The sequence below is a fragment of the Mirounga angustirostris genome, unplaced genomic scaffold, assembly GCF_029215605.1.
Source record: "Mirounga angustirostris isolate CCGP_5_RB_7025 unplaced genomic scaffold, mMirAng1.0.hap1 SCAF_16, whole genome shotgun sequence".
Taxonomy (NCBI): domain Eukaryota; kingdom Metazoa; phylum Chordata; class Mammalia; order Carnivora; family Phocidae; genus Mirounga; species Mirounga angustirostris.
Window position 1 is genome coordinate 3,001,984 of NW_026991724.1, and position 19,375 is coordinate 3,021,358.

The 19,375-nt window shown below is 53.4% G+C and overlaps 1 long non-coding RNA gene across 1 annotated transcript in view; it reads left to right on the forward strand.

Annotated features, from left to right (window-relative positions):
• Nucleotides 1-19,375, forward strand: part of LOC135362825 (uncharacterized) — a 213,790-nt gene that overhangs the window by 108,139 nt on the left and 86,276 nt on the right. The window contains exon 2 of the long non-coding RNA XR_010408107.1: nt 13,226-13,352. This is a non-coding gene — a long non-coding RNA (uncharacterized LOC135362825). The remainder of the gene's footprint in view (nt 1-13,225; nt 13,353-19,375) is intronic.

The following is a 19,375-nucleotide window of genomic DNA, read 5'->3' on the forward strand; positions in this document are numbered from 1 at the left end:
GAGGTGCTAGAACAAAAACAAAACCAAGAGGGCGCCTGGGTGGCTCAGTTGGTTGAGCGACTGCCTTCAGCTCAGGTCATGATCCTGGAGTCCCGGGATCGAGTCCCACATCGGGCTCCCTGCTCGGCGGGGAGTCTGCTTCTCCCTCTGCCCTCTTCCCTCTCGTGCTCTCTGTCTCTCATTCTCTCTCTCTCTCAGATAAATAAATAAAATCTTTAAAAAACAAAACAAAACAAAACCAAGACAGATGCCCAGGCCCCACCCAAGCCAGTGAAGTCAGAGAGTCCGGGGGGACCCCCAGGCCTCTTCCTTAAGGGGAACCCATCCTCTCCCACGAGGGCCAGCTTCTCCCCGACACGGTCGATGGAGCTGGTGTGGGGACGCAGTGCTGACCGGCCACTCCGCATGCTTGAGGTGGAGCTCAGGTCATGCATCTGGGTGCCCATCTGAGAAATGGGGAGACCAGGGCTGGGAGCTGATGGGGCAGGCAGTGGGGTTGCAGCGGTTAATGATGCTGAAGTTCTTCTGACACGGCTGGCTCCTGGGGGCCCTGTCAGTGTTGGCTGCCCTAAGTAGGTATCTGGACCAGCACAGGCATCCTGACAGTGCTTGCGAACGCACGGTGCCTGGGGGCGAGAATGAAGGGAGGGAAGCAGGGGTCCGAGGTGTGTGGCATCCCTGGGGTCCTTTCCTGGCTCCTCACTTGGGTTTCCTTCTAATAGCAAGAACCAGCTTGAGCCTTTGCCTAAATTAAACGGCCCTCTCTCTGACCCCCACCCCCACAAAAATAAACTCCCACAGCTTACACACGCACGCACACACACACACACACGTTTATTTCCTTTGCTGTTCACACTTCTCCTTTTACAGTTCTTCCAATCCTGATCTTAAGACTTGGCTGATTTTGTTCAGAGCCCAAAGCACAGCACTGAAGGCACACACCTGGTCTTTCTGCAGTGGGTCAGTGGGTGGGTGGAGAGGCAGTCCAACACTGGGTGCCCACCATGCTGGGACCCATAGGGAGGCACAGAAAAGTCAGAGATGTGGGTGGAGTCCACCCTGCAAGGAGCAAGCAGTATGATGTAGAGGAAGGAGCTGTGATCTATGTGGGGTAGAGGAAGGAGCCTATGGTCTATGTGTGGTGTAGAGGAAGGAGCCTGTGGTCTGTGTGGGGTAAAGGAAGGAGCCTGTGGTCTATATGGTGTAGAGGAAGGAGCCGTGTTCTATGTGGGGTAGAGGAAGGAGCCGTGGTCTATGTGGGGTAGAGGAAGGAGCCTGTGGTCTATATGGTATAGAGGAAGGAGCCATGGTCTATGTGGGGTAGAGGAAGGAGCTGTGGTCTATGTGGTGTAGAGGAAGGAGTCTGTGGTCTATGTGAGGTAGAGGAAGGAGCCATGGTCTATATGGTGTAGAGGAAGGAGCCTGTGGTCTGTGTGGGGTAGAGAAAGGAGTCATGGTCTACATGGGATAAAGGAAGGAGCCTATGGTCTATATGGTGTAGAGGAAGGAACCTGTGGTCCATGTGGGGTAGAGGAAGGACCCATGGTCTATGTGGTGTAGAGGAAGGAGTCATGGTCTACATGGGATAAAGGAAGGAGCCTATGGTCTATATGGTGTAGAGGAAGGAACCTGTGGTCCATGTGGGGTAGAGGAAGGACCCATGGTCTATGTGGGGTAGAGGAAGGAGCATGGTCTACATGGTGTAGAGGAGGGAGCCATGGTCTGTGTGGTGTAGAGGAAGGAGCCTGTGGTCTGTGTGGGGTAGAGGAAGGAGCCATGGTCTATGTGGGGTAGAGGAAGGAGCCTGTGGTCTATATGGTGTAGAGGAAGGAGTGGTGGTCTATGTGAGGTAGAGGAAGGAGCCGTGTCCTATGTGGGGTAGAGGAAGGAGCCATGGTCTATGTGGGGTAGAGGAAGGAGCCGTGGTCTATGTGGGGTAGAGGAAGGAGCCGTGGTCTATGTGGGGTAGAGGAAGGAGCCGTGGTCTATGTGGGGAAGAGGAAGGACCCTGTGGTCTATGTAGTGAAGAACGGGCATGTGGTCTAGAGGTGGACTGTCTAGCTTCAAAACCCAGGCACCACTGTTCACCAGGAGCGTGAACCCAAGCAATTACTTACCTCTTGGTGTGCTTAGCTTCCTCATCTGTAACCTGGGGACAAGAAGAGTGCCTCACGCTTTATGGCTATTGGGAGGGTGGGAGGAATGCACACGAGTTAGTTCCATGCTTGTGAAAGAGCCCAGCACAAAGCAAGCCCCACAGGGCTTTACTGTCCTCTCTCTTCACCTGCTGCTGCAACCCAGAGGCCGAGTGCTCCTGGGTTCCTGGCCATCTTGCCCCCTCTGAGCTTCAGTGTTTTCATCTGTAAAATAAAGATGGACAGAGTGCTGGGCATTTAATAGATGCGCAGCCAAATTCTTCCCCTTCCCTGAAGTTGCTTATAGTCTGATGGGGACAGGATGCCCAGGGAGGACCTCACAAGTTGAGGTGAGTCTAACTGAGGATCAGATGGGGATCTGAGACCCTCAGTGTTGTGGAATCTCAGAGAAATCAGAGCCCCTTTGCACCCTAACTACGGTCATGATGCCTCAACCCCCTTTCCATTTACCAGCCCCAAAGCTGAGGTTAATTACTACCCTTCCAGTATATCACTTCCAGTTTTTCCAGTGTAATTCCTCCACTAACACATATTGGCTGTGGGAAAATTAGAACATACAGATAAACAGAAAGAAGGGGACAAACAAACCACCATACCCCACCAGCCAGAGATAACCAGTTAACATTTAGGTAAGCATCCCTCCAGATTTTCTTATTTAAAACACAGAAATGGGATTGCCTGGCCTTCTAGTTCACTCCAATCTGGCTTCCCCCCTCACCACGTCACTGACCCACCTTCATCAAGGTCACCAGTTACTTCAACGTGACCTAATTGTGTGGCCACTTGGCTAATTTCACAGCCACCCTCTTGTAATGACACTTCCATGAGCATCCTTGCTGAAACATGTCATACATCTATTTATATACAAACAGATTTTTAAATTAACCCCCTTCCCAAATGTGTAGGACCCTAAAGCTATGGAAATAGCAACAACCCACCCGATCCCCGCCTTTGGACTCTCTCCCACCTCAAAAAGCCAGTGCTTGGGGTCCGCTAAGGAGCACAGCCCAGTCAGGACCAACTGGCCCTCTGGCAGATACAATACAGAGTCCGGGCCCCGAGTGGGGCTCCACTCAGCCGGGAAGGAGGGTGGTCTAGACCCGTGCTGGCCAATACTCGAGCCCCTGGCTGCACGTGGCTGCCGGGCACACGCAGTGTAGCTGGTCCGAACTGAGATGTGCTGCCATATTTTGAAAACTTAGTAGAGAGAAAGTTTAGCTATCTCCATTTTTATGTTAATTGTGGGGTAATATTCTGAATATACTGGGTTAAAATATTTTTAAATCAACTGCACCTGTTTCTTTTTTACATCTTTTTTAACGTGGTTGCTAGAAAAATTTAAATTACATGTGTGGTTTGAGTTATATTTGTATTGGGCAACACTGGCCAAAACATCCCCGTTTTTCACACCCACAAAATTATTTATGCCTGTCAACGAGCATTTATTTGCTTCATGTGATCCCGTCAGGTGAAAAACGGTCATCTTCGTTTTGCAGATACAAATGTACCCCTTGAAGAGATGGGAGACTTGCCCGAGATAACAGCATTCTGAAAAGAGCATGCTCTAGAACCCGACCTCTGTCCAAGGTCAGGACGTGTCCCTGTCCTCCTTGGAAGCCCGCCTGCCAGGCCTCCTGGTCCAGGGCTCCCCGCCTTCCAGACCTGGGCATGTGAGGCTTGGCACTATGCTCAGCCTTGCTCCGTGGGGGAGGCTAGACTTCCAGGGGACTCTGGTTCTGATCCTATAAGCCCAAGGGGGCCCAGACAACTGGGGAAAGAAAGCAGGGCCTTCCCTGCCCTGCAGCCTTGCCCTCCCCCTCCCTGCAGCCTTGTCCTCCCCCTGTCTGCAACCTTGCTCTCCCCCTGCCCTGCAGCCCTGCCCTCCTGCCCTGCAGCCCTGCCTTCCCCTACCCTGCAAGCTTGCCCTCCCCCTGCCCTACAACCCTGTCCCCCGGCCGCCCCCTGCCCTGCAGCCCTGCCCTTCCCCCTGCCCTCTCCCTGCCCTGCCACCCCCTGCCCTGCAGCCCTGCAGCTCTCCCTTCCCCTTCACTGCCCAAGAAGAGCAGGGTTCTGGGGAGGGGAGGGGAGGCTGCTACACTGTCCTGCTGGGTCCTGGTTCCATTAGAGTGACTGTTGACAGGAACATGTCACAGCAGAAGATGGATGCTGGCTTTGTCCCCTAAATCCTCAGACCTCGGTGCCAGAGGTGGCCCCAAAAGGCCTTTTCTCTGTAAATCACTGCCTTTATTTAGCCTTTGAAGGGCTGTACTCAGAGCCCGCCAGGCCACAGAGGTGGTGTGTCCCGTCCCTCCTGATGGCCGCCAGTTTGGAGTGGGGCTGCTGCTGGACACACCACCCCCTCTGCCACAGGGACACAGAACCCACCTGGTTCAAACCCACCTGCTCCGGGAATTTCTTTACAGATTAGAAGCACTTGCCAGTCCGTTAGTTGTGATTCTAATCGTCTATTGTACATTATTTATAGCAACACAGGGAGTTGAAGCCAACACGGGCTTGGGGGTCCCCGCAGTAGCACCCCACATGCCTTCCGGGTGGGGTCTCACAGGCTGTGTTCACGGGGTGCCACCGCGTGCCCAGCCCTGGGCTCCGAGCAGCCCCTCAGCCGGCTCCAGCTGCCCCGTTTTCTCAAGGAAGAAACTGAGGCCGGAGAGGTGGAGAGGTGGCCAGGGAAGGGTGGCATTGGCACGTGAAGGGGGACCACGGTCTGTCAAAGGTCTCAAATAGACCCCGGGCCAGGTGACCACGCAGGAGGCCCCACCGTTGCTGGGATTGTTGTGTAGATGGGGAAGGCAGGATGGCACCTCTGGGAAGACGCTGTGAGAGTCAGCCTGAGCTGGAGAGGTTGGGACCCTCCTGCGCTGCGCTGCTGGCGGGAACCACAACGGGGCCAGCAGCTCCTCAGAAGGTTACACCTAGGGGCGCCTGGGTGGCTCAGTCGTTAAGCATCTGCTTTTGGCTCAGGTCATGATCCCGGGGTCCTGGGATCGAGCCCTGCGTCGGTCTCCCTGCTCAGCGGGAAGCCTGCTTCTCCCTCTCCCACTCCCTCTGCTTGTGTTCCCTCTCTCGCTGTGTCTCTCTGTCAAATAAATTAAAAAAGAAGAAGAAGAAGGTTAAACGTAGAGTTGCCACGAGATCCAGCAATCCCACTTCTGGGCTTGTACCCAAAAGGTTGAAAACAGGCACCTAAGCAGAATCTTGCACACAGATGTCCGTAGCCACGGTATTCACAAGAGCCAAAGCTGCAAACGGTCTGAGTGTCCATCACCAAGTGACCAGAGAGACAGAGCGTGGCCCCTCCACACGGCGGGACGTCGCTCAGCCGTGAAAGGGGGTGTGGACACGCGCACAGCGGGCAGCCCCTGGGCCAGGCCAGGTGGAGAGAAAGCAGCAAGCACACAGGATTGCATAGTGTAGGATTCCACTGACAGGCAGTGTCCCGAGTAGGCACATTATGAATGAGCCAGAGAGCAGACGAGTGGTCGCTGGGCTGGTGTAAGGGGAATGGGGAGTGCCGACGGCTGGGTCGGGTATCTTTGGGGATGATAAAGATGTTGGGGAACTAGATAAGAGGTGGTGCTTGCCCAACATAGTGAATGTGCTCAATGCCACAGGCTTGTACCCTTTCCATGCTCATTTTACGTGTGCTGATTTCTCCTGCCTATAAAGAATGTCAAGCCTGCGCAAGCAGAAGAGAAGACAACCAGGGCCCTGGGATTGCAGATCTTCCATGTGATACGCAGCTGGTGGGCTCAGCACCGCCTGCCAGACACTCCTGTGTTGTTTTCGTTTTTACAGCGCAGTCCCCTTGTCCCTTCTTCTCAATGCCCCGTGTCATTAGGGTGGGGGAATCCGTGGTGACAGGCAGCTTGCTCAGGCACTGGGGCACAGGCCGGGAAGCCACCACCGGCCTCACGAAAGGCCAACCCGTTGAAGCCAAGAGTCCAGCCCCCGCCCCCCACCGCAGGTTGTGTGGGTGCTGCAGGCTGATTCTCCAGGCTCCGGAAGGTTCACAGCTGGGACCATTTGGTCTTTAAAAGGGGCAGGCTCCTTATCTCACGCTTCCTTCAGCCACAGGGAGAGAGTTCGCAAACCCATCTTCCCCAACAACAATCTTATAGAAGGCTCTGTGCCCCTTCCTCCAGCTCCGGTTCCCGATAGGCCTCTCCAGCAAATTCCCTGCAGGCAGGCAAGATTGATAGCTGCCCAGAGAGGTGGCCCCGCCCCCACGCCTGAGCTCTGCAGAGGGAACTGGATGCTTTCACAGAGAGCTTCTCCATTTCCCTAACACCCAGCGGGTGCTCTCCCTGTGTTCCAGCTACTGAGTTTAGAGCTCCCTTCGGAGACGGATTCAGGATGAAGGTGTTAGGAAGTGAAGTCGGGTATATCAGAACCCCATCCTTGCTCCTTAAATTAGCAAAACAAAACAAAACCAAAAAAAGTGAAAGGTCTTAATGCCCAGTGTTGACAGAGGCGTAGCGGGCGTTTGCGTGGACAGCTGATGGACAGTGAGTGGATCTGCAGCCTTCCCACGCAGCGATGTGTCAGCGTGTACACAGGAGCTTAGACGCGTGCACACCCTCTGAGCTGTAACTCCTCCATCGGGAGCTTGCTGCAGGAAATATGCAGGCAGGCCACACGATTCACGTCCAAGGGTTCACATCCACATCCTCGTGCGTGAAGGTGCGTCTCCAGGAGCCGCCGATGTGCGGGTCAGGAGGGGACGGGCTGGTGTTCCAGCAAGGGGCTGGCCTCACATCCGCACTGCGTCCTGCCTGGCTTTTCTGGTCACTGGCAGAAGCATCTTCCTCATCATCCGCTACAGGATTCAATTCTTTTAATTTAAAATATACATGTTCCCAAATATTTAAAGAAATGGAAATATTTCATGATAAAATGGTAATGAGAGGGACGCCTGGGTGGCTCAGTGGGTTAAGCATCTGCCTCCAGCTCAGGTCATGATCCCGGGGGCCTGGGATTGAGTCCCGCATCGGGCTCCCTGCTCAGCAGGGAGCCTGCTTCTCCCTCGGCCTGCTGCTCCCTCTGCTTGTGCTCTCACGCGCTCTCTCTTGCTCTCAAATAAATAAATTAAATATCTTTTAAAAATGGTAATGAGAAAAACAAGATCTAAAATTATATACTTCTAACTATGTTTTATATATATACATAGAGAAAGAGAGAGATAAAATATAACTAAATGCATAAACAGCTAATCCCCAATTGGCAGGGTTATGGATAATCAATAAATTATTTCTTAAATGTTTCCATTTCTTAATAAACTCTCCGTAAGAATGTTTTGTTTTGTAATACACATAAGATACTTATTTTACAATAGAAAGAAACACGCTGGTTTTCAAATCCCTGCCTGCTGTGAACTATAGAGGCGTCTTGGATTATGGCACGTCACACTGTTGTGGCTACAAGATCCCCGTGGAGCTTCGACATCCCGGGGGGCATGGGCTGTGCCGAGCCCTGGAGGGCCTGCCTTGTGAGGTGGAGGAAATGCCCGCCATCCCCGAATCCCAGCAGGGCTCCGGGGCCGAGCAGTGGAGGGTGTTAAGCTGTTTATAATTCCAAGTGAGCAGAATTAGCAGACTTCACGCAGGTACTTGAGACACACAGGCCACCTCCTCGACGACTGCCTCCTTCAAGTGAGCAAGCCTCTGGTTAGCGGTGCTCTCACTGTTGAAAGATCACAGGCCCATTCCAGGGCCTGACAAACCGCAGAGGCCCCGGAGGACAGCAGCGAGACTTCCAGGATGGTCGGCGACACAGACTGGGGGGGCAGGGGGAGTTTCCTGGGTGTGGGAGGATACACAGCTCAACCTCCCGAGCCGAGACCCCACTGGACTCCACGGGCCGGACACACGACACATCTTACATGGCCTGGTCCTCACCACACCCCTCTGGTCCAGAGCGTTCAGCCCATTTTACAGATTTCTTATTAAGGGAGCTCAGAAAGTTTATCTGGCTCTGTGAGAAAACATCGTTCACGCACCCATCCATTAAAAAATATACTAAAGCCGCACGTGACAGGCACTCTTCTCGACACGGGGAAAACAATAGCCAACCAATCGACAAAACCTCTGACCTCACGGAACTTGCGTCTCTTGCGGGGGGGGGGGGGGTGTAAACATCAGGTACCCAAACGTCAGGTCACGTTGAGTGAAAGGGAGGGCAAGGGGTACCGCATGGAGGGGACGGGGTCTAAGTGGACACCTAGCCCTCCTGGGAACCCTGCTGCCATTTGGCCTGCACAGCTCCGTGGGTGTATGATGTCATATCCTGGTTGTGACATCATGCTGCAGCTATGCAGGATGTCATCATCGGAGGAAACCAGGCAGAAGGTACAGGGATCTTCCCAAATTATTCCTTACCAGTGCGTGCGCATCTACAGTGATCTCCAGATAAAACATTTCTTAAGAAGCCAAAAATTATCAACCCCCCCATAATAATAATAATAATAATAATAATAATAATAATAATAATAGCTCCCATCTATCAGGCGTATGGAGAGACTGCAGAGGCTGATCACCCTTCTGCCAGAACCCCTGGGTTCAAACATCAGCTCCACTCTGTGCCTTAGTATTTGCATCCGAAAAATGCGTCCAAAGTGGTCCCTACCTCCTTCGGTTGGTGCCCCACTTGTGCTGTTTGTTTCTTATTGTTATGACTCTGTGGAAGGTTCTGGAAGGCTCTGGGCTGGCCTTTCAGGAGCATGGGTCATCGCCTTACATAATCCCCCCACGGCCATACTTCAGAGGCAGGACTAGACCCATTTTACAGCCTGGGCGGGGCTCAGAGGGTGAGGGGGAGGCTCCTGGGCCCACAGAGAGGGGGGCCCAGCCCCTGGGCTCAGAGGCTGTGGGAGTTTGGCTGGGGCTGGGGGAGGGGGCCTGGCTCTGCAGAAACCACAGCCCCACCCCACCCCCCACCCACCCAGAGCAGCACTGCCGCACCCTGTCCTCTGAGCACCACTGCGATTTCGAGATGCCCACACTTGGTGGAGTGAGGGGCGGCGAGCTGCTCACGCTCGCAGAGGCTGGAGCTGGGTCAGAGCGCCGGAGGGTCTGCGGCACCAGCCAACGCTCCTGCTTGCTTCCCAGGCCTGCCCCACTTTCTGTCTCCAGCCCCGAGGTTGGTCTCGGCGAAGAGAGGTTTGGTGTTTCCAGAAAGGGTTCCTCTCTTCCCTGAGAACAAACAGACCCCAGCTTGTCACCATCCCAACGGGAGAAGAGACGGAGGAGGAAAGTGGCCGGGCGCTCCTGCCTCTGGAGGGTGGGGGCTCCGGGCGGGCGGCACATCTGCGGGACCACCCCATCTGAGCTCCGCTTCGGGGGGCAGCAGACAGAGGCCCTCAGAAGCAGGAGCACCCCACGGAGAGCAGCAGAGCTGGCTGGGCCGCTGTTTTGACGCCGTCTAAGAGGTTGTCTGAGGAAACAGTGACATCTTCCAGCTCCCCAGTACCAGCCTCTCTTGCCAGGACAGCCGACGGGGGGAGTCGAGTCCCCCGGGGTCCCACCCCAGCTCTGGCACGTACTATCTGTGTGCTGCCGGGAAGTCACCCGCACCTCACTTACCCCATCTGCAAAATGGGCACAAAAGGAACACCTGCCCCCCAGGGTTGTTGCCAGAGGGACATGGATGAGGCCGTGTGAAGCTCTCCAAGCAGTGCCTGGATTTCTAGAGGCTCTCTATATGTTAGCTCTCCTTAACGCGGCTTGCACTTTACAAGGAAGCAAGGGGGCCGACGGGACATCGGAATTACTTAGGACAGGTAACTGACACGTAGGCTCCCATTCATCAAGATTTGCATTTTTTTGCGGAAAATTTTAAGATTTTATGGTTTTTGTTTTGTCTTAAGCTACATTTACCAAGGAAGAGAAAAAGCCACGTGGGGACATGAGGGAGCTCTGTGAAAGTCCCATCCCGGGCTCAGAATCTCCTTGTTTTCCCAGTGTGGACGACGAGGCTCCGGCTGGGAGTGGGGTGCACACGTTAGCAAGGGGAGCCCTCACTTTCCTGCAGACCTGCCCAACAAGGGGGCAGAGCAGAAGCAAGCATCTGGGAAATGATCCTCCTGCTGCGCGTGTCTCTGCTTCACCCAAACGCACAGCCCGGGGTGCTCCAGGGATCCTTCTGGGTGCTGCAGCCCCTGTCCCCCCCCCCCCCCCCCCCCCCCCCCCGCACAGGGTGTCTCCGGAGTGCGAATTACAGAAGCCTCGCATAAGAAGTCTGCATCGGAAGGTTAGGGTCAGGGCAGTTGGTCCTGCGAGCTGGTAATAAGTACTAACGTCTCCCCAGTCTCCAGGGTGGCACCAGGCATCTGTACGGTCAAAGCTTTCTAGGGGACCCTAAGGGACAGTCACCAGGCAGGGGGTTAGGAGGCCTAGGGCGGGAGCAGCAGGAGACACACTCGGGCCAGCTGATCGAGAGGCCAAATGGTGAAGGGGAGGGTGATGCAGGGTCCATCCTGCCCCTCCCCCAGCCTCTCCTCTGGGCTCCAGCCCGGCTGCTAGCAGAGCCCCCCCTTCTCAACATTCATCCCTAACCCTACGGTGTTCTTCTCCCCTCCTGCCCAGCCCACCTGTCACCCCTTCCCTCAGTTCTCCTCCCCGTGTCCCAGGAAGGACACACACCCCCAGCCTTCTAGATCCTGCCTCTCCAGGCTTTCAGGCTCCCTTCACTGATGTTCAAGAGGTGTAGGGCTGCGGCAGCCATGCTGGGAAGGAAAGCTAGGCTTCCTAGTTGCTCTCATTGACCAACGGAGCAACACGTGAGGCTTTTCTAAAGCAGCATTGCTCCAACTCTGGCCTCAGTCCCCTGGGCCGCGGCCCGTCCACCCGGAGTTCAGACCACACTCTGAGCACCTCCCCGCCAACACATTTCCAGCTGTCCCGTCCCCTCTGGCCTGACGAGGGCCCAGAAAGCTCAGCATAGGCGTTGCTGTTGGGGGCTGCCTGCCGTCCTGCTGTGAGGCTCCGTGGCCATCGCCAGGGCCACCGTCCCCCCGGGCAGCATGCACGGGGGTCAGCAGTGTCTGCTAAGAAGGGGGCAGTGACACCTGTCCAGGAACGAAGGACAGCACCCAGGGCCACCACTCCGCAGTACCCTGTCTCAGCGGGGCTTTCGTTCCCATACTGTTGCCCAGGGTGGCTGCACAGGAAGGAATCAGGCCTTGCGCCTGAGCTGAAAAGCAAACTGTTCATCTGTCTACATTGGGGAAGGGAATAAAATTTCCCGAGCAAGCGCCCTGGGAGAGATTAGGTTTTACGAAGGGAATCTGCAGGGTCTTGCGTTGCCCGAGAGGACGTGTAACTACATTTCAGGCAGATAAATCAGATGCGCTGCAGGTGGTGGGTCCCGTGTCCGATCTGTGGGTCAGGTCAATTGGCAATGAAAACAATTAAGTGAATAAAAAGATCACTTTTAGGGTGAGGGAAGAAAGACATGTGATAACTCACCCACCCAAGCGCACACGTACACCGTGGCACGGGAGGGACTCGACCAGCTCTCCTAGCTCCGGCTCCAGGCTGGTTCCCGGACACCCGTTCCCACGGGCCAGGAAAGGTTAATGAGCCAGAGGGTGGTCGCTGAGACGTGCAAAGAATCTCCGCTCTGGGACAAGCCTCCGCACGTCACCAGCCCCCTCACTGCTTACAGCAGGAGAAAATGTGGCCCAGAAATGAAGACGCACCCGTGGCCCCACAGACAATGGGAACAGATGCCCCATCTGCCCCTCCCGACCCTCTGCCGAGACCCCAGGCCCGGGTCCGATTTGGCTCGCACACGCAGATGCGTGGCAACAGGGACGCGTACATCTCTAATGAGCGAGCAAATGTGGGGACGGGGTGGGATTTTATATCCAGTGATTTTTTTTTTTTCATTTGAATGTAGACACATGGCATCCTATAAATAAAATAGAAAATGTAAATATTGTAAAACCCATTAGAGAGTGGTTTTAGGTTTGGTGAGAGCAGGGTCAGCTGCTGCCCTACTGCACTGTGCTGGGAAAGCATCACCCCCACCCGCGGGTCTCCTCGGCTTGCCGCCCGTCACCCTTGTGACCCTTGTCACCCAGCCGGCCAGGCTGCGCTCCGCCTGATGAATAAACGTGACAACATGGGCCAGTTGTCTCCTGCTGCTTACGTTGCATTAACAGCGTTCAAGAGCTACCTAAAAACTTCCCTGCTTTCATTTTATTCCATGGGGGGAAAGGCTTTCCGAAGGAGCAGCACTTCTCTGTGGTAAGAGCGCAGATCCCACGCACACCAGTTAAGCCTCGAGACGCGCCCCCAGCCAGAGCTCCAGGACCACGTTTAAAACGCTCCTCAAAAGACATTTTCTGTTTGAGACATATTAAACAAGCTTTATTTAATAATGCTCGATTTGACTTATCCCGTTTAAATATTTGCTCCAATCAGCAACCATTTGATCCCAGCCTCGTTCCTGGCTGCAGACTAATTTCTCCAGGTTATTTTTCTTTGGTGCAGGGTTGATCCCAGAGGCAGAGAAATTGCTCTCGGGTTCCCTCCTTTTCTCTACTCCGCGCTGTGGGGAAAAAGGAATAGAGCCATAAAAAGCCTGAACTGGAGGCCGCTTTTATAAAGTTTATATTGCCTGTCCTCCCATCTGTCTGGTGGAAGGCAGAAAACGTCATTTAAAAGACTCTCCTAATCAGATAATTATAAGGAGAAATTTCTCCTTTTTAAGGACAGCATCAGAATATAAAAAAGTTCCCAAAGACGCGATCCTTTTGAGGCGTATTCTGCCATCTGCCTTCCCCCATTCAGGGATTTTTGTAACAACTGCTTACACCAAATGCATGGTCACCCAGTAGGCGTGGAAGATTCTAGGACAGCACGGAGAAGAAGAGTCATTTAATATCTTAATTCACTGTGTTTTCAAGGAGGGAATGACACTTTGATTTCTACCAACTTTGGGGACGCTCCCTATAGATCTTTTGGTTATCGTTACAGCTATTGTGAAGATTTTACTCTCAATGCTTAAAAAAATAAAGCCTATTCTTTTCTTTTCCTTTTTCTTTTTAGGTTTTCTCTTTGCACGGCGCCTTCGAAAACAGCCACCTTGAAGCCAGTGGCCGCGGTCGCCTCTCTAGGTCTCACGAAGCCATTCACGACACAGGCCTTTGACAGCTACTCGGGATACCAGCCCAGGGTAAGCGGGACAGCGCTGAGGGCAGTCCGTTATCTGAGTGGCCTCGTCGAAGGGGCTCTGCTCCCAGCCGGGGAGGGGTCTTTCTCCGTGAGAGGGGCGTTTATGATGGCGGGCCAGCGCCCGGTTTATGGACCCCGGCCGGGTGGGAGGGTGCTGCCCCGCCAGCCTGCAGCCTGCGCCGGCCTGAAGTGTTTACCGCTGTGGTGATTTACACCGTCCAGGTGTTCATTTGGGAAACATCTCGGCTCCAAGCTGACACGGTGATTGCCTGGGATTTGCAGACTTAGGCATTTTTTTCTGTTCCTAACAGTCCAGGACCCAGAGAGATGGTTAAAAAAAAAAAAAAAGGTACTGGCCCAAAGTGGTTCGTGTGCTGTGATTTTCACAGTGCCCCGCGTCCTGCCCCATGCAGAAAATCACAGGCACCAAGTCTGCCCTTCATCAGACTGACCCCTTCTGTCGGCTTGGCTCGCTCTTCAGGCTTTCAGTAGCTGCATAGATGCCGCTCCAGGCTTCCCCTCTGCTCCGTTAGCACGCTGGTGCTTTCCAAAGGGCCCCCAAGGCAGGGCTTTCCTTGGGTGAGACTCGGGGTCCTCAGGTATGGCAGACACGTCCTGGAGAGGGAGTCTGGGGTTGGTGGGGATTTGTTCTCCGTGGACCAGCCTCTGCTGGGGGCTGACACTTAGACAGACCCACTCGACAGAAGCTTCTCACACACCAGGACCGCTTGCCTTTATTCTCGCTCACGTTCTTCACTGCAGGTGGTATTGTTGCTGTTTGTCACTGGTTTGTGCTGGGAGTTCCTAACACCTATCCTGGGCAGCCTTGTGTCCCCTGAACACTGAATTAAAACATGCCCCAGGAAATCAAAATGGTTTTTTCATTTGCCAAAAAACACATATTTTAAATTGTGTTTAATCATATCCGTCCCATCCCCATTTGAAGGAGCTTGGACATTTCTTACATACCCATTTTTACACTTATACTGATCTTTTCTCCAGCCACTTTTGATAACTCTGATGAGAAAGAAATAACTATACTTTTGCCTCATAGAATATTCTATCTATCTATCTATCTATCTATATACATCAGAGTGAGGGTAGGTGAGGACACTGGTTAGGAAATTGAGAATGATTCTTTATCTATGTTTTAGTTTTTGCAAATACCTTTTTTACCCATCCAGAGACTATTGGGCTGCTTTTAAGAGTTCATTTCAATTTAGCTATTTCTCTCTCTTTGACAAAATGTCTCCAAAAACCATCGTTTGCCTCCTCTCACAATCTGCAGACATAGAGCATTTGGTCAAACACAGGCGGGTAAAGAGTAAGGACCATCAGACCCAGGTTTAGCAAATGATATAACTCCTTCCGAGTCCTACGTTTAAAACAGTCTTTTCGGCCAGTGCTTTGAATACTAACAAATTCACTAAAAAAGCATTCAAACCTCCCCTGTTTGTGCTCCTTTCTCCCGGTTTATGAATACATAAACCTCCCACCATAGAAAAACATCACTGACTTGCCACACTTAAACAGGGACACGTTTTCACCAGCAATGCGACCGTTTGAAATTATCAGCCCCGGGGCAAGACAAAAATTCCAGCAATAAAACAAAAACCTTGATTTCTAAACATCAGGCTGAAGTCCTTTCAAGTGATCATGGACTCTCGGGGAAAATCGTTTTTCTCTGTTCCCGTTCCCAGCCTAATATCGAGAAGCACCATGGAAAATATGCTGCTGATTCAAAGAAAAAGATTTGACCTTTAAAAGGACTACTTTTGCCTTTTCTGTAGATTTCCTGACTGTATGCATTTGTAAACCTCTATTCTGAATCTGAGTGGGAAGCCTCCACAGACACATGAAAATACATGTGACCACGGTCTATTTTAAAGAATGGCCTGAGAGGGTTTAATTTTCAGACGCAGGACACAACACCCACACCACTGTGAGCACAATTTCACTGAACTCCTGGATTCATTTATTTTAACCTCTGCTAGAGCTGCCTCAGAAAAGCAGGTGACTATTGGAAGATTTTTGTTTTTCATTCTAAATAACAAGAGGGATAAAATGAATGTCATCCTATGGAGTCTGAACATTAAAATGTAAGAGGGAGTTCGCCAGGATCTGGTAAATGGCTAAACAGATTAGTAGCCTTACTTTTTAACATATAAACATCTGAAACCCGTTTCCTGTTTAAGAAGAAGAAGAAAAAAAAAAGTCTAGGTGGATGACCTCGGGCACTTTTTTTGATTAACAAATGTGAATTGTACATCATGGTGGAAAAAAAAAATGGCGCACGCTTGGTGGTCTTTCTACAGTCTGTATATGGGAGAGAGAGAAAAAAATACAAAAATAAACGTTACCTTCTCACTTCCAGGGTGGGCAATGCCATTTCTAGAGCGGCGTCCAGGGCTCTGGCAAATGTTAAGGCTGTCACCGCGGACAGAATCCCCATGGTCTGTGTGCCTCGATAGAGTCCGAAGAAAAACATTCCCTGCATTCCTGCTGGCTGGCCCTATCTCCAGGCCCCGGGCTCGGCCCTACAGACCCGTGTCACCCCGTCAAGCGGCGTAGGACACGGCTAATCTAAACCCACGCCTTCCCCCGTCGGCCCGGCAGCTGGGCGAAAACCGGGGCCGATGTGCTGCCTATACCCCACACGCAAAGTCGATTCTCTCCTTTCAGGATGAAGCACCAGCTGCAGTTTGTTCAGCCGGGAAGGGCTTAGAGGTTCTGGCACATTCTGACAAGATAGATTTTATAGGGTTTGTGCTAAAATTTGATATTGGAAGTTGGGATTCCAATTCCATGTCTCAAATGATAACAATAACAGCTGGGACCTTTAAGAAATGTGTGTATTCCTTCCATTTAAGAATTACATAATAAAAGCTATTTATGTCAAACACCTTATAAGGGAAAGATTTAGCCCTGATGTCAATATAGCATATAATACTTTGTATATTCAGATAGGAAAAAAAAAAAATCCATATCAGCGCCAAATATTATTCTTGGTTTGGACTATCAGATATGTGGGGACTTTAAAAATTTAAAGAAAGCATCTCCTTGCTTTAATTTACAAATTCACTGCATGGCACTTTTTTTGGGGGGGGTGGATATTATTTCTATTTTTAAAAAACCAAGTGCTGATGAATCATGATTTGTTTTTTCACGTCCTTCTGGTGGAAAGACACAAAAGAATTGCACGACTTGTTGTTGTTTGATGTGATTTTTACGATCTGCACGCCCGCCATGCGAGCGCTCGCCGGGCCCCCATGCGCTGATGCTTCCCTTGTTGCCTGAGAGCGGCCACGGCTTTGGGGAGTCCCTGCGGCCAGAACTTGTGCAATTCTGACGAGCGAACAGGTCAGCCGCTCAGGATGAAAATGTCTCTGGGTGAAGGAGCCAGACGTGGCAGCTCGAGGCAGCCTCCGCCGGTAGACCCCAGGGGGGCTCAGGATGGCCTCCCGCTTCCCAGCAACAGCGACCACGGCCGCGACCGCTCCCACTGCCGAACCGACAGGACTGCCGCAGATGCCGGCCGCTCGGCAATGACCACGTGGCCCTGCCAGGCGGGCTTGTTAGGAAGAGCCCAGCTTCCTCCTTATCTTGTCTGCTCAGACAAAGAGCAGAACCTAATCGAGAGGAGAAGAGAACCCCAATTAGCAAAGCCCAGAGACTTCCCCCCCGCCCCGCACCCACTTGCGGGGGTTCAGCTCCGCCCTCGCTTCTCTCCGGCTTATCGGGCCGTGTGACCGGGTTAATGAGAAGAGCCCAGCTGGGTGGTGGCAGGAACGGTCATCCGGACAGAGGCCACGGGGACAAACGCAAACACGGCTCCTCGGGCCCTGCTGGAACCCGCGGACGCCGACTGAAACCCAGCAAAACACACGCTTCGTTTCTCCCCTTCTCAGGTCCCAGCCTGAATGGAAGCGCTCCCGAGCAAACACGACTTGGAAAAGTGACTTCTCCTGAAGCCTCTCCCTTCCCTTCCCTTCCCTGTCAGAAAGTTGCAGGCTGGGGAAGGCAGCTTCCTTTCTGCCTCCTTCCCAGCCAGCCCCTCTGCGTGCCCTCCCTGGTCTTCCCGTGAACAGCAGTGCAGAAGCCGGCGGGCACGCGCAGCCGGCCACTGGCCGACCGTCCAGAGAACCAGGCGCCAGGCAGGGCCTGGGCAGGGCGCCCCAGCACGGCGGGCATGCTCGAGGACGGACGTGCCCGTGCAGAGGTTTCGGGAAACGCGCTCTCTTGCAACAGCGGCTTTGTCCAGACTGTCTCCCCTGTCCCCAGTGACACCCATGTTCGCGATCATCACCTCCAACACAAGGAAACAGCGGGAAAGGGAGAGGCAGCCGCAGGCACAAGGGAAGCTGCTCGGTCCCCAGTGATAACCACGCGGCTAACCGCCGGCCTCATGGAAGCGACACTGGATGCGCCTTGCCCTGCTGCAGACGCTCACAGGAAAGGCTCATCCGACCCCCACGACCACCCAGGAGGTAGATTCTCATTGCCTTCATTTTGTGGAGGCAGAGAGAGGTCAGCCTCTGAAGACCAGATGGGGGGACAGTGGCAAAGTCACAGGGTCAGGAGCCAAAGCCATGCCGTCTTCCAGCAGAGCTGGGATGCAGCCTCGGTGCTGTGCTATCAGGGGTAAAGCCCAGGTCACACTGCCGGGGGTCGAGCCCTAGGCCATCTGCCGGGCACGTCACTTGATCCTCTTGAGCCTCCGAATGCTCACCTGCAAAGTGGGGTGGTAATGGTCCCACCTCACAGAGTCGTTGCGGATTGCATAAAATAGGGCAGGAAAAGTGCACCTCATGTCCACAGTGCTCAGCCCCACGAACAAGCCGCCCCTCCACTCACAGAGTGGGTCACAGACTGCAAGGCTGACTTCAGGAATCCACCTGGGAATCGGGCCATGGTCTCAAACACGGGATAGCAAAGCTGTTTGGGGCGTAGAGTGTGGTACCCCATGTCTGCCCCCGGAAGCCCCAGCTGGCGGCGGATGGCTTCAGTGCCCCCAGGGAGGGTGGGCACAGCGCCCCAGGCCCCAGCCCTCACCGGGAGGGACCGTGCGGAGGCCCCAGGCCTGGCCTTGGTGGTCACATGACATGTCATCACAAGATGGCCCAGGAGCCCAGGCAGGCTCGCCGCCCACCCACCAGCCTTTCGGCCACCCTGGCCGCCCTCTGGTTTCTGTCGCATCTGTTTGGACGGCAAACCCCCGCGGGAGCTCTCCTTCTCCACTCTCTTCAAAGTCCACCAGCCCTCACCCTTCAAACAACGTGTTGATGGTTGCACAGAGAGCCGCAGGAACAATAAACAGCCCCGCGTCCTGAAGCCTGTCTGCTCTGGCCTCAGGGGCCTTCCCGCCCACAGAGGCTGGGCAGCATGGTGGTTGGGGGCTCGGGCGTCGGGCAGACCAGGTTCCAGTCCCACTCCTGTCCCCTGTGAGCTGTCTTTGCTCACGCAAGTAGCTTGCCCCCTCTGGATCCCAGTTTCCCCGGCCAGAAAAGGGGAGCAGGGCAGAGATGGGCAAAGAGCTGGTTGGCGCTAAGTATCAATTATTGTATTGCTATTTAAGTCAGACTATAAAAGGAAAACACCTGAATGTGTGGAGAGCAGGAACCCATTCTTAAAAAACAGGATGCTGCCCCACCACCGGAAGGGCTAGTGGGAAGGTCAGCAGTGGTCTGGCGTGGCAGTGCCCGGGGGGAGCTCTGCCTCAGGAGACCTGGTTTTTTTGCCATGAACTTGCTATGTGACCCTGGGCATACTGCTTCTCATGTCTGGATCCGTTTCCCCCTCTATACATGACGATCCCCACGTTTTCTCCCTACCTTCTTCCTCCAACTACCAAATAAAACCTCCCAGTGGTGAAACATGACTTCAACACAAGCACACTGTTCTCAGCCACACTGGACACTTAGAGTCCCACACCCGTAGCTAAAATAATGCTGATGTTTTGCAAATATAAAAAACCTGAAAGTGGTGGGATCTTGGGTGATTCTTCTCTCTAACACATCTCTTTTT